Raw genomic sequence first — 7,058 nt, forward strand, 5'->3', positions numbered from 1 at the left:
CAGGGTCATACATCTAGTACTGAGGCAGGACTGAACTCATCTTTCTGACAAAAGACTTAGCTCTCTAGACGTTCTGCTGCCTAGCTGCCTCTTGTACTTGTTTTAGTTGACTTTCATTAATATGGTGAATGTTTCTCATCAATAACCAATTCTTTATAACTTAGTAGACAGCTCCCAGGGGATGTTTAGGTTAAAAAAAAAAAAAGGACCACCCTGTGGCCCAGTTGGTGATAAGCTTTCCCTAATTTCACTAGGTAAGTCCTCAGACAAGAGATGCTTAGTCTTATCATGGGCCTGTATTCAAAGCCTTTCTAAGTTGTTAGCACCTTCCAGGCCTTTCAGTGGATGGAACCATTGCGCCTGGAGTCACAAAGATCTGAGTTCAAATTGAGAGAAATAATTATTTTCTTATATTAATTACCTATTATTAATTAGGATCCAGGATCTTCATTTCCTCATTTAGGGACTGACCTATAGGTCAGTCAGCCAGTGTCTTAAGAGAATTGCTGATAGATGAGATGGTCCTAATCCTCAAGGACCTTACAGAATCTAATCTAGGTGAATTCTTGACTTTAGGGAATAAGACCATTTCCCTGTACTAATCCACTGGACTTTAAGTCTCATGAAAGAGAAAAACAATCACAGTGATCTGGGTGCGGATGGATTACTCTCTCCAGATTCCTGGAAGTGGCAGTCTCCTGATCAAACCATGTTCTCAGCAGGAGGAGCTGAAGACTTTTCATCTACCACCTCATTTAAATATCCATATCAGGATTGGTTTCTCTTGTCAGGGGCATTCCCTTCCAAAAAAAATATTTAAGATTTTCAGTGTCTCCATCAGGTATCTTTGATTACCAAGAGAAACCACTGGCCATCAATTTATTGATTATTAACTAGACTAATTAATCTGATTAGGAATTACCCAGAAGCTCTGTTTTTCATAGATCACAGAATCCTACTTCTGACACTTGCTATGTGACTCTTGGCAAATCATTTAGCTTCTGTCCTCGGTTTCCTCACCTGTTAAATTGGGATAATAAAAGCACCTACCTCCAGGGGTTGTTGTGAGGACAAAATGAGGTAATATGTAAAGTACTTTTCAAATCTCAAAGCATTATTATATGAATGCTAGTTTTTATTATGTGTATGTACAACCATTCTGTGATAAAACCTATTCATCAGAAAAGAGTATATCAAGCATGGTCAAAGAGTGGGAGATGCCCAGGTTAGTACTCAGTTACTTGGGTAACCCTCTCTCCACTCGAAGGTGAGGGTCCCAGGGAAGATGGTACAAGACTTACTTAGCCTCCAAGCTTTTCTTTAGTAAAATTTTACAATGAGGAAAAGAGAGAGAAGGAAGAAAGAAGAGAGAGGAGGAAGAAAAGAGCTAGGCACCTGGGATTCAGCTGTTCTGTATAGGAAAGGAAGCAGAGAGCTTCAAGGAAGCTATACTCTACATCTAATTAGCAGAGTGAGAAGCAAAGGTAAAACCCTGCTCTGATAAGATAAGAAACTAGATGAAAGCCTGCCTACAGGGTATTTTTAACCCAGAGCTCCATTAAGCCTTGAGATGACAGAGAAGGCCTAATATAGCAGGAATGCTACATCCAAGTTTTCAGGAAGGAGATGCTCTGTGCCCCTGAAGGCTGGAGGAACAAGTGTCAGTGCCTCAGGTACTGTCTAAGCACAGGCAGCAGAGTGAAGGGCTGCCTCCTCTCTGTTCTCCCTCCTGCTTTGTAACTCATGGAACAGCATCAGGAATTAGAGCTGCAGGAGAGGAAAGACTTCATAGGAGCAATGCCCACCAGGGGCAAAGCTGGGTGGTCTACCTAAGGGCAGCTGGCTCTGGGAGAACTAGAAGATGAATCTCAGTCTTGTTCTCCACGTAACCAGTTAGCAGAGACTATACTTTGGGTAGAGAGGATCTTTGGAGCAGAATCCCATGGATGCCCCGCAAGAGTTGTGGGTGATGGGCTCTTTTTTCTTCTGTGTGAATCTTATGTGCCTGGTCTAGGGTCCAGAGTTAGTCATAGGGGCACAATTATCTGCCTGCTATGGGGTTTAGTGAATTTGTGCCATGTGGAGCATTTGTGAGTGATATGAGAATGTCATTGCTGTTTAGTCGTTTCATTTATGTCTAATTCTTTGGCACCCCATTTGGGTTTTTCTTGGCAAAGTTACTGGATTGGTTTGCCTTTTCCTTCTCCTGCTCATTTTACATGAGGAACTGAGGTAAACAAGGTTAAGTGACTTGCCTAGGGTCACACAACTAGTAAGAGTCTGAGGCCATATTTGAACTCAGGAAGATGAATCTTCCTGATCCAGGACCAGCACTCAACCCACTGTACCAATTAGCTGCTTCCATCTGGATAGTGTTGGGTTATCAGAGTCATCTATTACAGAGAAAAAGTCTATGGTTATGAGAGACTTGGCTCACAAACTGAATGCTAACAAAAAGCAAGCAAAGCCAGGGAAAACTTTTGATCTAAGCAAGAGATTTATAGCAAGTTTGCAGCCTGAGATAACATCAGCTATTACTGTTCAGTCAAGTCCAATTTTTTGTGACTTTTCCTAGCAAAAATACAGGAATAGTTTGTCATTTTCTTCTCCAGCTCATTTTACAGATGAGGATACTGAGGCTTGTCCAGGGTCACACAGCTAGTGTCTGAAGCTGGATTTGAACTCAGGATGATGAGTTTTCTTGACTTCAGCCCCGGTGCTCTATCCATTTTGCCACCTAGCTGCCCTAATGTTAACAAATCACTGAAAATATCGAGGTCATCTGCCAACAGCTTCCTCTTCTGTCTGCCTCATGCCATCACATCAGTCAGATATTTTTTGCCACTATCTCCTTCACCCACATCTCACTTGAAGAGGGAGCTTCTATTTTTTTTTTCAATTTTAAGCCTTCTATATGCACCCTAGATCCTATCCTGTCTTGTATTTTCCATCAGATTGCCATCACCATCATAACCACTCTATCTCTAATTTTCAGTCTCTTGCTGCCTACTGGCTTCTCTATTGCCTGCAAGGACACCAATGTCTCCCCTACCCTCAAAATCCCTTACTCAACCCTACCATCCCTACACTATATTCTCTTTACTCTAGGTTTCTCCACTTCCCTTCTCCCTCTCTTCTAAATTCTCTGTATTCTATCTTCTAAATTCATTGTTTAGCCTGAGCTGTTTTCTCCAGTTACTAATGATTTCTTCATTACCAAATCTAATTGCCTTTGCTTAATCCTAATCCCTTTTGAATGCTATTGTGACTGTTTTCTTCTGCTTCTCATCCTATCTGTCTAGCCACCCCTCAATCTCATTTGCTGGCTCTTTCTACCTTTCAGCTCTTCTTATATTCTATTCCTTTCCTTATGCCCTTATGATCCAGCTATACCATTAACTACCAACAGTTTCCTCCAGGAACTCAAGAATAATTTTTCCTATGAGTTGAATCTTCAAATTATCCTTCCAATTGAGGAATGAGAAGCAGTTTAGGATAATGAATAGAGAGCCAGGAAGATCAGGGTAGTCCTGCCTTTGGCAATGCTGGCTCTGGGACTCTGGGCAAGTCATTTAACTTCTCAGTGTACTGGACAACTATTTAAAACTATAATTGCAAGGAAGTTTCCAATTTGCATTATTAGAAGGCGACTTCTCACCTGGGAATTTCATATGCCAATGAAATAAAAGATAAAGTCCCTATTGCAATTAGGTCAGCTGTAAAGAATAAACATAAGCCCAGGTTTTTAAAGCATGAGGCAGGGATTTAAAGGAGTCAGGTTATGTTAAATCAAAACTTGAATTAAATTGTGAAATATTTCCTCAGGACCTCTTGTTTTCTTCTTATTTCACTCTCCCCTCCCCCCCCACCCCCCCCTCCCCAACCCCCAGATGTAACACTGAGACAACTGGGATAAAAGGGTAAAGTGGGAAAGAGAATGTTTTGCTGCTTGGTAAAGATTTTTATAGGGCTTATTTTGAATATATCTGCAAGGCTTATTCATGTAATAGCAGAAATGAAAATTTTAAATGTGACCAAGGTAGTAAATGTAAAAAATGTAGTTCTCCAAAATGTCAGTTCACCCAAAATGCATGTTCATTTCCCATCCAGGTAGTGGGAAATAAAAAATGTCATATCCATGTGATGTTGACAGATTGGATTTTTCTTTATGTGCATAAACTTTTGCATTTCTTTTTGTTTGTAGATGCAAACTTAATACTGAATTAGTACCATTTGAAAAAAAAATGGTAAGAAAAGCATAGAGGTGAAACATCAATATTTCCATGACATTTCCATTTTTACCATGAATGCCTTGTAAGGACCACCTGTTTCCTCAGTCTCTGGTGCTGTAGGGAAATCATCCTTTGAGGACATTCATATTTTTAGATAAATAATCTTTAAAAATAGGATAGAATTTTAGAGTGGGGGGACATTGAGGGATCTTTTAGTCCAATGATTACAGAAGAGTCAGTGAGGGAATATTTTAATGTAATATTTTGATATATTCATAGTTTCACCAATGTGGGCATTTCCTTCCATGGTATAGACTACAACTCTTTTGCCCTTGACCTTTCATAAATTCTCTGTACAAGATCCATCCAACACAGTGAGATCAATAGGTAACACATGAGATAACAGAGTTAGAATTCAATGAAACCCTCTATAGTTTGGAGCAATGGGCTGATAGAAAAAAAGAAATAATACAGAAACAAATATAAAGTCCTACATAAAAAATGGAAGTATGGCTACACATGTGAAAGATATATAGAAGTTTTTCAGATACTGCAGGTCAGAATTTGTTAGTCAACATGATATTTTTAAAAAGGGAATATAATCTAATACTTCTGCAATGAGAGATTGGCACATGTCCAGATCACCTCAGGTGGAGGAACCCACATGGGAGATACCATGGATCCACTTCTGGGAGAGAGGATTGACACATATGTGGACATGTAATATACCATGTGGTTGCCCCTATGGTAGGTGATCTGGACACATGTCACTCCCATTAGTGACAGTTCTATGTTCTCCCATGATCAGTTCACATCTCAACTACTGCGTTCAATTATGGATGCTAGATTTTATTAAAAATATTAACTAGTTAGCAAGGTCCCTAGGAGGCTAACCATAATAGTAAGAGGACTACAGCCTATGCCTTCTTAGTATCAATTGAGAGAAATGAAAATGTTTAAGTTAGAAAAGAGAAAATTTAGTGAGATCATAGGGTCACAGATTAATAGCTGAAGGAGACTTTTGAGGTCACTGAGTCCAACCCCCCATTAAAAAAATTTTTTTTCAAATGAACAAAAATTTCTTTCCTTCCTTCTCTTCCTCTTTCTTTTGGAGAAAAAAAAGAAAAAGGAAATCATTGTAATAAATATGTGTAGCCAAGTTAAATAAATTCCAGCTCTGGCCATGTCAAAAAATATGCCTCAGTTTTCACTCTGAGTCCACCCCTTCTCAGTTAGAGGTAAGGAGGAAGGACAACATGAGTCATCCTGGGTCCTCTGGAATCATTCAACCTGGAACAATCATTTTACAGATAAGGAATCAGAGGTCCAGAAAAGTTAAATAATTTGTCCAAGTTACATAATTTATATGTTTGAGGTTATATTCAAATCTAAGCTTTCCTCACTCTAATGCCAGCACTCTATCCATTGTGCCATACTGTCTTCAAATAATTAAAGGGTTGTTAAGAGCAGAATGAGGAACAGTGGGCAGAAATTGCTGAGAGGAAGATTTAGGATAGGAATAGCTTTATGAGAGTAGCGGTTCTTTTTGCTCTTGGCCCAGTATTCTTTGCTTTGGAATCATAATACACAAAGCTTAAGTCTGTAGCAAAGAAGAGTTTCCAGCAGTCAGGCTTCTAGTTCCATTACCTGGCCTTGGGATTCTTCTGCCTCTTCTTCCCCTGCCCTCCAGGGCTTTCCCACTATCTTGCTTTCTTCTCTCTATATTTCTCTAGTAGTTGAAGGGGAGGAGGTGGCTTTGCACCTCTGAGAACAGGGCTGCTATTGTAAGCTTCCCAACCTTAAGCCCAGAAGATCAGGCAGTGAAAAATAGCCAGGATCAAAGATTTCACAGCACACTTAGCAAAACCTACAGCAGACTAGCATGTTGTGGCCCAGCTTTTGAGAAATGCTGAGTTAGAGCATCTGAAAGTGGAGAGGGTTGTCTCTTACGGGGTTTCTTCAAAGAAAGCTGGGATGACAGCTTGTTAGTATGTTGTAGCAGGGTGTACAGGGCATGAATAGGTTGGCCTAGAAGACCTCTGAGGTGCCTTCCAACCTCGAGATTCTGAGTTTGAGCTTAAAGAGAGGGAGAAGGGGCAGGCATGATAGTTTTTTTTAATACTTGAAAGGCTGTCAAGGTTGAATTGAAAAGGGTTATCAGTCACACAGAAGACTTACAGAATCATAGGATCAGAAATCCATAGCTGGATGAGACCTCAGTGGCTGAGACTGACTCCATCATTTTACAGTTGAAGAATCTGATACCCAGAGAGGTTGAAATTTATTGACCCAAGATCACACAGATATCATTTAGCTGAGAAGGGTTTTCAACCCAGATCTTATGACTCTGGATTCTACACCCTATCCACTACGCCATGTTGCTTCTCTGTTCTGCTTTGCCCTGGAAGGGGGAACTGTTATTGTTTGTCCTTTGTTCCCAAAGAGGACCATGACGTCAGGAAGGTGATGCAATGACTGCAAGTGAATTGGATTTAACTGAGGTGGGGTTGTGTAAAGTCACCAGTTTCACTCTCACCTCTTGAGCTCTCTGGGTCTGGTGGCAAAATAGAGAGCAGGACTACTGGAGATGGTCCCAGATGCAGTGGGAGACCTGGGCCTTTTTAAACAAAGATCTTTCCCAGGTCTCAGTTCAACTGAGGCAATGCCCATTCAGTGATTAAGGCTAGGTAAGAAGTGAAAAAAAAAATCAGTCTGGGAGGGGAGAACCCTCAGGGTGAGCATACTGTAGTAGGCACTCAGTAAATAGTCATTGGGTAGGATTGAGGCATCTTCTTATTTTGGGGGGCTGAAATGAACATCTGACAG

The sequence above is a fragment of the Petaurus breviceps genome, unplaced genomic scaffold (assembly GCF_028583685.1).
Source record: "Petaurus breviceps papuanus isolate PSGF00001 unplaced genomic scaffold, PetGlider_PUasm1.0 90769, whole genome shotgun sequence".
Lineage (NCBI taxonomy): Eukaryota > Metazoa > Chordata > Mammalia > Diprotodontia > Petauridae > Petaurus > Petaurus breviceps.